Source organism: Taudactylus pleione, unplaced genomic scaffold (genome assembly GCF_031769625.1).
Source record: "Taudactylus pleione unplaced genomic scaffold, aTauple2 ptg000374l, whole genome shotgun sequence".
Lineage (NCBI taxonomy): Eukaryota > Metazoa > Chordata > Amphibia > Anura > Myobatrachidae > Taudactylus > Taudactylus pleione.
Window position 1 is genome coordinate 1,769,786 of NW_028284775.1, and position 12,517 is coordinate 1,782,302.

At 39.1% G+C, this 12,517-nt stretch overlaps 1 protein-coding gene across 1 annotated transcript in view; it reads right to left on the reverse strand.

Moving 5' to 3' along the window:
- DIPK2B (divergent protein kinase domain 2B) overlaps positions 1–12,517 on the reverse strand; it is a 248,866-nt gene that overhangs the window by 118,149 nt on the left and 118,200 nt on the right. The gene's annotated exons all lie outside the window — the stretch shown is intronic.

Sequence of the window (12,517 nt, forward strand, 5' to 3'; positions counted from 1 at the left end):
AGAGTTTCTATTCCTCTGAAACGTTGATCTTACACCAAGTGTGTGGCCAATATTTGTTGCTATAAGTAATCTAATTCGAAAATAGGACCTGCGAGTACTCTCAAACCGATCTTAAATCCTTGGCAACAAAAAAATATATATTTTTTGTTCCCCAGTGTTATTATTATTATTTCTATATTAATTATGTTTTATTTCTGCTTTCCCAAATATAGCGTTGTTGTGCAGAGAGAAAAGGAGAAAGAAAGAAAATTGGGACACTTATTAATTAATTCATACTATACTTCATATACTAAACATTATACATCAGTTCTTTCAAAATACTATGGTAACAATGTAATTTTTTTGTTTGTTTGTTTTTTATAAATATATATCTCTAGTAAACAAGTTTCTTGAGATACAGTGTAGTACTAATAAAGACAGTACCAACAAATATAAATGCAAAGGGATCACTAGAGGACTATTTTTCTTATTATTATGATGTGAGTTAGATGATTGAGAACATCAATCATTAGAAGTTAGGATCCCAAAAGACCACAGAGACTCCAATGGTCTCACTCAAAAATATATGCCACAGAGTCCGTACCAGGACTTGCAGCGACAGAGGTCCCTTGCAAGTCCATGTCCTAATGCGGTCCCAGTGCTTGTTAATCTAACCCAGTATTACTTTATCCAAAGATAAAGTCAAAGATGAAGTACAACCAAATTATGGGGGACCCTTAGTAGATAGAAACTGAGAGGGCCTTGTGTATAATACAAAACACACTTCTGAGTTTACACCTAGGCACAGTCCACAGCAACCAACATCCCCTGCAGATCCCAGCCACAATACAAAAATTGCTTTATAGGAAAAATCTGTTTGGTGACATTTGAAGTAATGTTCATACATTTATTAGCAATAAATGAATAAGTGTACAAGTAAGACAAATAGTTTTATTGTACCCAAAGCAGCCTCAGGTCTGGAAATTGCCAAGATTTAGATGATATATCTTGTCTCATGGGTCTCCATTCACTAGGATCTAAAATCACCTTAAAATCTTTGTTTTTCTTGAAAATTATGTTAGGGTCATCCTGAATGTATTTTGATAAAATGGGATCTAGTTTCACTATCCTATAGTTGGACTATAATATCTTTTTAATCTGTCCTGACTTGTTATTATATTTAGATATAAAGGAAATACATTCTCCAGATTTAGGTACAAAAGTGCACTTCTGAGTAGAAAAGTCCCTCTTACAGCTGGAATCTTCCTTCCTAGGTGCACCCTGTACTCTTAATAGTTCTGACTTAGATGTTTGGTATACATACTTGGTTGCATCTTCAAGTAAAGTTTCAGGGTATCCTCGCCTCCTAAAGTCATTGAGCATACTTTCCATCTGTTGTTTAAAGTTGTCCTCCTTTTCACAATTGCATCTAAGGCAGAGGAACTGATTTATAGGAATATTTTTTATCCAGGGATGATAATGTCCACTACGAAAGTGCAAATAGTTTCCTACTCCTACAGGTTTCATATAGTTGGATGCTACAACTACATGCTGTTCATTGAAGGTGAAGGTATCCAAAAAGTCTAAGTGCTCCAAATCAAAAGTGTGAGTGAATTTTAAATTAGAAGTATTAGTGTTTAAATAGTTAACAAATTCAAGTACTAAATTGGGGCCCCCTTTCCAAATAATGAATACATCATCTATATAACGGCCATAGAAGCACAGGCTATCTCCATATGGGCCATTCCAGATGTAATCTTCTTTGAAGTGACCCATATAGAGATCTGTGTAACTGGGTGCAAACCTGGTCCCCATGGCCATCCCCAGTGCTTGTAAATAATAAGTGGACTAAAAAAAATAGTTATGTATCAAAATTAACAGAATGGCATTAAATACAAGGTCACATCTCCCCACTGATAGATTATCATCTGAGCATAGATAATGCCTAATAGCCTCTATGCCTTTTTGATGGAGGATATGAGTATACAGAGCTTGGACATCCAGGGTTAAAAATCCCCACCCTGGAGTTCACTTCAGTACTAGTACATGAGTAGTGTCATTAATATATGATCTAAGATTGGAGATGTGACCTTGTAGATGTATATCCACAAAATGTGACCAATTAGAAGTTACCCAACACCGGAAATAATAGGTTTTCCCGGAGGTGCTATCAGTGGCTTGTGAATTTTCGGTAGGTGAAAAAATATAGGTGTAACAGGGTGTAAAGGAAATAAAATTTGTACTTCATCTTTTGTGATACTACCTTCCTCCATCACCTCATCCAGTAAACTCCAAAGTTGTGTCTGAAACTTGGGGGTGGGATTGCTATCCAGAATGATATAAAAATCTTCATCATTCAGTTGCCTGCAGGCCTCTGTAATATAGTCTTTTCGATTATGTACTACAATCCCATCCCCTTTGTCAGCAGCTTTGATCACAACTTACTCATCATCCTTGAGAGTTTTTGAGGGCAATCCGCTCCCATTTAGTCACAATGTCTTAATAAAAGAGGTTCTATTCCTCTGAAACATTGACCTTACACCAAGCGTGTGGACCATTTTTTTGCTATAAGTAATCCAGAGAGCCTTCCTTGATCTTCTCTTTATACTTTAGTACTGCTGGAAGAGCACCTGGGACACTTTTTGGATATAGCAGTGCCGGGCACAGAGCTGTGTTTATATATATATATATATATATATATATATTTTTTTTATGGTGTTTTTTATTTTATTTTATCCAACTTCTATTATTTTGCTTTATTTTATCTTATTTTAATTTGTTATTGTTATCAATTCTATCAAATATGGATGGAAGATATATTGCTGTTTTTATTTGCTCTCTGTGAACAATTCTTTAAGGGTAAAACATAATAGGTTCTATTACATAGAAGTTTTATATTGGGAGAAGTTTTATAATAGCCGCATTGAAATATAATGGCATCGTGTTGTTATCTAGAATAGAGTTAAATAGGGTCTTCAATGTGGGAACAATCCTCGGGGACAAAGGTTTGTAAAAATCAGCTGTAAGGCCATCTGGACCTGGTGCTTTCCCTAGTTTCAATTTGGAAATTGCATTTTTGACCTCCAATTCTGTAATAGGTCTCACTAGGTCTTCACCAGACTGTGCTGATACTGATGGTATGGGTAAGTTATCCCAGAAAGTATGGTGATGAGAGGGAGGATCAGTCAGTTGTGTATATATATTAGCATAATAATTTTTCATTACTTCCGTAATTTGCTCGCTAGTGGAAGCAAAAGTGTCATCAGGTAATTTTAAAGGATGTATTACTGAGGGTGGATGTTGTCCTTTCAATAAGTTAGTCAGGAGTTTTCCGGTCTTATTACCAAATTTAAAGAATCTATAGTCTTTCCTAAAAGATTATGTTGTCTCCATTTTCGAGAACAATGCATCAAAATGCGACTTCGCGGTTAGGTATGCATTTTTGTTACTAGGATTAGGAAGTGTTTGGTAATGTTGAAAAGTTTCAGTCAAATGTTGTTGTGCAGCTAAATAGTTAGCAGACACCTTTTTCCTATTGGCTACTACATATGAAATAATTTCACCCCTAACAACGGCTTTAGATGCTTGCCAAAATAGCAGTGAGTCGTCTTCTAGTGATGATATGTTATTTAATCGGTAATCCTCCCATACTGCCTCTACCTTATTACGGAACTGAAGTGAATGTCACAACCTAGAAGGATATCGCCAAATTTTATATGGGCCTGTGTCAATATTAGTATGAATTGTAAACCATAGCATAGCATGATCTGACATGCTGATAGGTTCCATCTTGGCTTTTGAGATTCTCTGGAATAGAGTTGCTGAAGCAAATAAGTAGTCAATTCTGGACGCCGCCGTGGGCGGCTGACATACAAGTAAATTCCTTGTCTACTGGGTGGAGAGTTCTACACAGGTCTAATAGTTGTAATCTATGCAAAAAAACAGGTATCACACATTTGGGAGGTTTCCCTCTACCCCTATTCGGGAATTGCTTATCCAATTGGGTAGAAGTGATTAAATTGAAATCACCGCAGATTATAAGAGGTAAATTGGTGTATGGTTGTATAACTGCAATTAGTTTTTGTATAAAAACTTTGGAACAAATATTGGGCACATACATAGTATTAAGTGTTAATTAGCCAATTTGACTTAACTTAGTACATATCTGCCATTAGGATCAGAAATCGTGGATATTAGTTCTATTGGAACATTGCGTTTGACTAGGATAACCACACCCCTTTTTGTTTAGTTAAATGGTGCAGAGGCTAAGACCTTCCACTGCATCATATTCAGTTTCAAAATATCTTTTTCGGCAACAGGTGTGCTTCCTGTAGAAACACTATGTCCAGTTTTAGTTTTGTGATGTATAGCAAACTTTCTTTCGCTTTTGAGGGGAGCTTATACCCCCGACATTCCAAGATCCTATCTTTACATTATTCATCTTATTCGATCAGAGAGATGATACACACTCAAATACAGTATTTCAGCTATAAACAAGAATGGGTCTTTCCATAAATCATCCATGCAATTAGAGCAATATACGTTGAGGGAGGAGGAGGGGATATTGTCAAATGTGACAAAAGGGAACAATAATAAACAAAAAAGCATAGAGAGTGAAGAACCATAAAAGAAAAAGGAGAACAAAAAATCAGATTCCATTACCATTATACAATAAGTAGAAAGGTAAATTGATAAATAATGTGTAAGTACACAAATAAGTAAATAGGTAAGTGAGTAAACATGACACTTCCGGATTACAATCTTATAGAAAACTGTCAAGGTCTAATGGTACAAACTCCAGAACCATAACGATCCAATAACACATAAACAAATAATTATAACAATTTTAGCAAATGTAATATGAGATGAATTGCGGTTAGAGGCAGCGCAATCTTGGCAACATAGTTATATACTTTGGGGGAGGGGGGGGTTAAGACGGAGTCACAAATATTATTGCAGTATAACAACCCAGCAATGTATATTTCTTATTGTAAAAAGCATCTCAGTGATTTTTGATATAGTTACACATATCAGGTGATCTCAAGGCACATCAGAGTTAGAGCAGTGTGCTGCCGCAGCATCTTCTTCCTCCAGGAACACTTTTGCATCTTCTGTATTTATAAAGTCCACAAATGATGAGCCATTATAGATCCTCAAGCGAGCCGGGTATAGTAGTGCAAATTTTCTCCCTTGATCAATCAGCTGTGCACATATAGGGGAGAAATTCTTTCGCGCCTTCGTCAGTTCCGCGGAATAGTCTTGGAATAGAAATATATTTATTATTTTCCCACATTAAAGTGCGATGTCTGCCTGAGGCACTTCAAAAGGTTTCCTTATGTAGATAGTTCAGACATCTAAACAATACCACCCAGGGTCTGGCATTGGCATGTGTGCCCTGGTGTCCAATTCTATGCGCCCGTTCAATTATTAGATCTTTGCAAGCTTCTTGGACCTGTAACATTGACGGTAGTGTGGTACTAATAAAGTCCAGTAATTCAGGCCCCTTTACTGACTCAGGCAGGCCAGCTAGCCTAAAATTATTCCTTCTTGACCTATTTAAAGTCGTCTAGTTTGTTCCATATCTGATGCTGTGATTTTATTTGGGAGGTTTGATATTTTTTCAGCTGAGAAACATCTTCAAATAATTCACCCACTCTGTGTTCAGTGTGCTGCAGTTGTTTTGCAAGTAGTGAGATCTGTCCTGCTATGCTAGCAGTTTGTGATTTCAGTAAAGGGCTCATAGCTTCTCTGATAGCAGTGATCATGTCCCCATATGTGACAGGCATGTCTGGGGCAGGCATTACCTGGTTTGGCATGAAGGAGGTGAGCTGAGCACTAACAGTGTCTCCTGAGCTATCCTCTCCTAGTCCGTGGTGTGTGGGGATGTGATCAGGGGACGAGGAGGGTGTATTTCTGCAGGCTCCGGCATCCAGCGCCATCTTGGATTCCTCAACTCCGGCTTTTTCAAGCATTTTTAGGGCATGAGAGGCATAAAATACCTCTCCATATACTGCACTGTTGTCCTGGTGAGTTGCGCTGCACTCCTGGTTAGTTATAGAGGCCTGGGGGGGGGCGAGAGATAAGGTGTGAGGATCGGCGGTAACGGAGCAGTGCGCTCACGCTGCTCACATGCCGGAACCGGAAGTCCCCAGGTACTATACTTTTAATTTGAATACAGCCCGGCATCAGAGTCTGTCCACTGGGGAATATTCCAGTGGAGAATCATACTAACTAATCTCAGTAATTGCTGTGATTTTATACTATTCAAGTGACATTCTATTATTACTGATCCAGCAAATTCATTGCTCTGCGGTGAATATCTATTGAGAGCTGACTGATTATCTTCTGGTGAGCAGTGTTCATTATGAGTGCATAAGCCATACACCTAATAGGAAACATTGTATATACATAGGTTTGTGAATTTGCTACTAACTTATTATCCGTTATTGGCAGCAGTATTGGGAATGTACTACTGATATTGCTAATATTATATTGTATGTGTTTTTGAATTAAATGTTCTTTTATATATAGTCAGAAGAAGACTGTATGTAATTGGTCTATCAAGCACCATCACTTTATATATATTTTTCTCACCATTGCAGAGCAGTTTTTCCTTCCTATCATCATGGGGAGGCTAATTCAATTCTTTTGATTTGCTTCTATTCTTGTCATATGAGAGATGGTGCTGCTTATCTTTCAGTAGTTGATTATACACCAAACTTTTTAAAGATATTGTAGATACTGCGGGTGCCGAGTTAAATTTATTTACATATATGATTACACAGGCTTAACCTTTACCCCAAACCCAATTATCCTGCCTCTGTTTATATGTTTACCATAGATGTCTTTAGCAAAGTACACTGTAAAAAGATGGTGCTAAAAATCCTTTTGAGAGTGCCGTGTTGGGTATTTTATATAACTATTGCAGAAGGTCATATATGTGTGTGTGTATATATATTAGGGATGTGCAGGCTCGGATAGGTTCGAGTTTGCACGTGGAGTTCGGATTTTTCCCTCCAAAAAAACGGAACTCAGAAAGAGGCAAAACGTCATCTTGCATGGACGAACATCATCATTCCTGGACAAAAGTCCAGGAATGATGATGTTCGTCCGTGCAAGATGACGTTTTGCCTCTTTCTGAGTTCCGTTTTTTTGGAGGGAAAAATCCGAACTCCACGTGCAAACTCGAACCTATCCGAGCCTGCACATCCCTAATATATATGTGTATAATATATATATATATATATATATATATATATATATATATATATAAACTATACTGTGCAAATTTTAGGCAGGTGTGGAAAAAATACTGCAAAGTAAGAATGCATTTGCCTTCAAAACAGCATCAGTTCTTCTAGGTACACTTGCACAAAGTCGGAGATTTTGTAGGATTATAGTCAGGTGTATGATTAGCCAATCATAGCAAACAGGTGATAAAGATTTTCATTTTCATATGTATGTTGAAAAGGGATGTGGTCAGCATCCCGATGGCGTCTGCCGGAACCCCGGCATCGGAATCCTGGACGCCAAGACAACAGTGGCGCCAAAATATCGACATGACTCGGGATGTCGATTTTGGGATCCCGATCATAAGTACACCGCGGAAAGGTGAGTATCATATCAGCCGCGGGGATACGGGACTTAGGTTCAGGTGCCCCGGGGGGGGGGGGGGGGGGAGGGGGGGGTGTTAGTCTGCTCCTCACATGTGCAGATGGTACACAAATGGTGGAAAGAGGTGAAAGAGGACTAGTATCATCATGACTGCTGCAGCGACAATATTTGGTTGCTCTTCTCTAAACTGAACATTTCACAGATCACTGTGTGGCTTATATATGCATGTAAACAAAATGCACTAGGGTAAAGCGCACCAAACAGTACAAACAATGCAATTATTGAATACATTTTTTTGATGTTGCAGCTCTATTCCTGCGTGGACTGGAGCCACAGGGCTTATATATGCACGTGAACAAAGTGCACCAAAAAGTACAAGCAATACAATTATTGTATTTATTTTTTTTCGATGTCGCAGCTCTATTCCTGTGTGAACTGGAGCCACAGGGATTATATATGCATGTGAAGAAAGCGCACCAAACAGTACAAATAATACAATTATTTAATTTATTTTTTCTATGTCACAGCTCTATTCTTGCATAGTCTGGAACCACAGCGCTTAGATATGCATGTGAAGAAAGCGCACCAAACAGTACAAATATTACAATTATTATTATTATTTTTTTTTTTTTTATGTTGCAACTCTATTCCTGCGTGGACTGGAACCATAGGGCAAAGCGCACCAAACAGTACACACAATACAATTATTTAATTCATTTTTTTTAATGTTGCAGCTCTCTTCCTGTGTGAACTGGAGCCATAGGGCTTATATATGCACGTGAACAAAGTGTACCAAAAAGTACAAACACTACAATTATTTAATTTATTTTTTTCGATGTCGCAGCTCTATTCCTGCATGGACTGGAGCCACAGGGATACAGGGATTATGTATGCACGTGAAGAAAGTGCACCAAACAGTACAAATAATACAATTATTTCATTTATTTATTCTATGTCGCAGCTCTATTCCTGCATGGACTGGAGCCATAGCACTTAGAAATGCATGTGAAGAAAGCACACCAAACAGTACAAATAATACAACTACTTATTTTTTTATGTCGCAGCTCTATTCCTGCGTGAACTGAAGCCACAGGGCTTATATATGTACGTGAACAAAGCACACCAAACAGTACAAGCAATACAATTATAAAAATTTTTTTTTTAATGTTGCATCTCTATTCCTGTGTGGGCTGAAGCCACAGGACTTATATATGCATGTGAACCAAGCGCACTAGGGTAAAGCGCACCAAACAGTACAATTATTTTATAAAAAATTTTTTTATGTTGCAACTCTATTCAATCTGTGTGGAGTCACAGGGCTTATATGCACATGAATGTCTTTACTGATGGACACAGCACAGCCTATATACAGCAGCGTACAGCACAGCATACAGCAGCATGCACCCCCTTTAAACATTCACTAAGCAGTACAGCCACTTGTGAGTCTGGACACAGCACAGCCTATACAGCAGAGTGAAGCACAGCATACATCAGCGTGCCTGACAAGAAAATGGGGCCGAGTCCCATCCGCGGCACTTTATATAGAATCCAAAACCTGCGAGAATCCGATGCTGCACGGATGACGTTTATCCTCTAAGCAAAATCTGAGTCAGACGGGAGGACCTGAGTTGCCGCTCTGATTCACTCGGATTCCTGATATTCAGGCGGGTTCGGATTCCAAGGAATCTGAACTGCTCATCTCTAATACTTACTTTGCACCAATTTTTACACACCTGCTTAACACATTTGCACAGTAATGTATATATACATATATATATATATATATATATATATACAGGTTGTTTCTCCCATATCCAAAGTGCTTGGGACCAGGGGTATTTTGGATACCGGAATATTCCGTGGTTTGGAATATTTGCATATCATAATGAAGTATCTTGGGAATGGGGCCCCAATATACACACAGAATACATTTATGTGTTATATACACCTTATACACACAGCCTGCAGGTAATTGTATACAATATTTGCAATAATTTTGTGGCTCAATCAAAGTTTGTGTACAGAAATGAAATTCATTTATGTTTCATATACACCTTATACACACAGCATGAAGGTAATTTTATACAATATTTTTAATAATTTGTGCCTTAGACAAAGTTTGTGTCATTGAAACATCAAAAATCAAAGGTTTCATTATCTCAGTCCTGCCAAAAATATTCCGTATTTCGGAATATTCCGTATTTCGGAATATTTGGATATGGGAGACTCAACCTGTATATACCTTTATTTAAAATAACCACACTCTCCTTCTTTAGCATCATGAAGGAGAGTCTCAAGGCATGCTCTTCTAACATAGACACCAAGGAAAAAAATGGAGGAGAATCTATGCATCCGCAGTGCCATATGTTGGAGATCAGGCCTCCTGACAGAGCAGGTCCTAGTAACCACCAACTCTAACTAATGGATGGAGGCACCACAGTGTGCTCCTCACCCAACACTTATAGCCCCTACTATTGATGAGTAAGCAAGATCTGCAAATAACTATGGGACACTCCGGCTGCCAACATATTAATACATCTTGGCTCTTGCTTCCTGCTTTACATTTTCTAATCGATGAATGCTCTTTGAATACATTTGCTTGTATGTACAGTATGAGTTTTCTACTTGCTATGCTACAGTACCACAGTTCTACCATTCTACTCATCAAAGCTGCAACATGCAGCTAAATAATATTCCTTTGTCCTTCCTTAATCCAGTCATCAATTGCTAAAAGACCTCTATAAAGTACAGTGTGCAGAAGGCACAGCATATGTCTTCTCTTCAGTCGCCTCAGGGGAGGAAGACAGAGGCCGGCTAGAGGCGTGGGAAGGATTGGGTGTTGTGTAGCAACTCCCTGTTCTTTATATTTCCCATTTTCTTTGAACAGCTCATCATTTGCTGCTCACCTTCCGATGTACACAGAGTGTAATCTGATTTAGAGTCGGCAGTGGATGAATCTAATTATAGCTATCCGTTGGTGATTAGGGACAGAGCTCTCTTAACAACCGGCCATCTTCCAAGGTTCCCAAATCACGTCCCCTCAGTACATTTTTAAACATTTTGTTGGATGCTAAAGAAAGTGCCACTGGAATTTGAGTCATTTGTCTTCTTGAAAAAGAATGGTGAGAAAATTGACTTCCTTTACTTTAACATTTATATTGTGGAACTAAAACAATGCATTAATAATAGCATCAGCATTACTCATTCTTAGTTATAAACAGTGCAAGTGAAAAGAAGACTGTAAAAAAATTCTAAACACATAGGGGTATATACACTAAAGTGCGGGTTTTTAGAAGTGGAGATGTTGCCCATAGCAACCAATCAGATTCCACTTAACATATATCTAGAAGATAATAGATAGAATTTGATTGGTTGCTATGGGCAACATCTCCAATTCTAAAAACTTGCACTTTAGTAAATATACCCCATACAGAATAAAATACAGATATCTGCATATCCAAGGGGAAACCCCAATTGTCCCAAGTATCATTTTGATAGTAGGTAAAAAACAGAATATTCCCACGTTGACCAGCAGCTGTTGACACCCATGTTCCTAATAAATTGTTATGAAAAATACGCTCTAGCTAGGGTAGTGCGGCCGGTGCCATCGCACAGGGCACCACAGGTCAGGGGGCGCTGTTTGGGCCTGTCAAATTTCTGTTTATTATCATTCTTGCTTGTAGCTTCCTCTTATTTCATCCCCAGCATCTCCTGGCCTCTCCTATCTCTTCCCTGGCCCTACCGCATGAAGCCATGGCCCTTTTTTGGGTGCATTATGTCCCTTTGAAAAATGAGGGGGGCACCAATGCTCTTTCTGGCACAGGGCACCAAAAAGTCTAGTTAAGGCTCTGACATTAACTAAGACACTACTATGATTCAGAAAAATAACCAGGGCACTATTATTGGGCCTAAAATTAGCAACTGTTGTGGAGAGGTGTCCATTTGCTCACAAACACTGGGAAATAGCCAAAAATGGTTGTTCAGACAAATTGGTTAAAACACCCAAACTTAACCAATTTGAACAATTTTTTTTGTCCTATTTTCAGTGTTTAAAACCATATGATCAACTGTCATTTGCTCACATACATTACCAGGTTTTCATTCCAACCAGCCAGATTGGACAGATATCTGACTTGAAAATTGTATAGTGGATGCCCAGCTTAAGTGTAACATTGAAATGAAGGAGCAGGAGCCAGCATCTTCACTTGCAAGGAGCTTCTTGATTGCTTCTCAATCCTGTCAGAGGCCAGTGCTCCATATGTGCGCACTGTTGGGGAATCAACACCACCATGGGCTCTATTTACTACAATCCGCATTTTGAATGCAGATTGTAGTGTGATATTACCGACTGACTTCGCATTGCAAATTCAGGCAATATCACAGGGATTTACTACAAATCCCTTGCAGTTACAGAGCTTGCGATAAAGCTCTGTCCCTGTGAATACCCTCCACATACTTATCATGGCATCTTCGCAAAAAATACCATGACAAGTGCCGATGCATGCGCCGACTGACCGTCGCTAAGCCCCGCCCCCGACACTGAGCCCCGACCCCAGCGATCATGGCCCCCCCCTCCCTTAATTACACTTACCTGCAGTCATCGGTGCTCCGGTGATGTCCTCCATGGCGCCAGTCAGTTGACATCCCATACTGCACTGGGACTCGGTCAGGTGACGACCGGTCACCAGTGCAGGCTGGGAGACCAGCTGACTGGAGGGAGGACATCACGGGAGCCCCGATCACCAGTCCTTGGACTCTGTAAGTTTTTTTTTTACTATTTTTTTTCCTTTTTTTAGCAGTAATCAGTGTGTGGTTTAGACCACACAGCTGATCACTGGGGCCGGCTCTGGGCTCTGCTCTGCCTGTTAGAGCAGAGCAGGAGTCCGGTAACTGGGGGAGATCCTGGATAACACCACCTCCAGGT